The sequence below is a fragment of the Odontomachus brunneus genome, unplaced genomic scaffold (genome assembly GCF_010583005.1).
Source record: "Odontomachus brunneus isolate Ranch 3 - 2012 unplaced genomic scaffold, Obru_v1 Obru_scaffold_287, whole genome shotgun sequence".
Taxonomy (NCBI): domain Eukaryota; kingdom Metazoa; phylum Arthropoda; class Insecta; order Hymenoptera; family Formicidae; genus Odontomachus; species Odontomachus brunneus.
Genome location: NW_022639737.1, coordinates 159,756 through 161,190, shown reverse-complemented (window position 1 = coordinate 161,190; position 1,435 = coordinate 159,756).

Sequence of the window (1,435 nt, the reverse complement as noted above, 5' to 3'; positions counted from 1 at the left end):
ACAAATCGAGCGAGAATTGCGGGAGCAGTCGGCTCAACTGAGTTCGCGAGACGAATACGATGCGTGGGTGCAAAAGTGTGACAAGTGCCTCGAGTTGTTGGAAGAACATAGTCGGGCTAAACGACTGCGATTATCGATCGGTCTTAGACAGTCATTGATTGCTCGAATCGCGCAACTCGACGGTTTAAAAAATACATTGCGCACACATTTCGTTCACGCGGGTGCAGGACACAGTTCGAGAGATGCAGGACTCGTTTGGCGCGAGGTCGATACCGCGTTCGATAACCGCATACTAATCGGAATTGTCATCAACGCGAACCACATCGAACCTCGCCAATTTCTCGAGGATGCAAAAAATATGGTGCTCGAGCGCATACGGGATGCAATGGAGAGACACGTAAACGTGAAAGTGAACACTGCGTTTAACGGTGAGTTCGTCGCGGGTGAAAAACGTGCGGTAAAGAGCATCGTTACGAAAAATTGTGAACTCTTTTCCACATCCAACTTAGAGGATTGGTACGAGCAACGCATCGTCGAGCCCGCATTGGCATCGTTGGAGGAATTCCAGGAACGCGATAGCGGGTGGGCATTATCGCGAATACTCAATCTTACAATCAATGTGAACAAATACAATCTGTTGCACGCGGGATGTCACTTTGAGTTACCGCGTGTAATACAACTGAAGCGGGCTGTGATCAATGTCAAATCTCCGGACAATGCGTGTTTCATGTGGGCAATAGTTGCGGCTCTGTATCCAACCGAAAGATACGCAGATCGTGCATCATTGTATCCCCATTACACGAACGTGCTCAATCTTCAAGACATTGAGTTCCCCATGAAAATTAATCAAATTACAAGATTTGAACTATTAAACGATATGTCCATCAATGTATACGGCATCATGGGAGAAAAAAACGAAGCCATTGTTCCAATACGTCTCAGCGACGAAAAGAGGGAAAAGCATGTCAACTTGCTACACATTTCGGATCCTCGAGATCACAACACGGGACACTTCGCCTGGATCAAAGACTTATCCAGGCTCGTGAGCTCGCAGTTGAGTAAGAAAAAAGATAGAAAATACATTTGCGATCGGTAAGTACATTTGACGAATTCATTGTATCAGAAGTACGCAATAAGGCGATAAAAATTGCAATGTTTATAGGTGTCTGCATTACTTCCATTCCAACTGGAGGCATTTTATCATCAAGGAAATAGCAAATGCATTTGAAGGTTAAATCGATGTGGTACCAATAACAAAAGAAAAATACATTTCGTTTACAAAGAATGTTCAAGATACGGCAGATAAATACAAAAATATTGTAAAATTACGTTTCATCGATTCATGCAAATTTCTCAGCAGTAGTCTCGATAAATTGGCATCCTTTCTCACTAAAGACAAGTTAAAAATTGTACGGTCGGAATTTCCAAAATTATC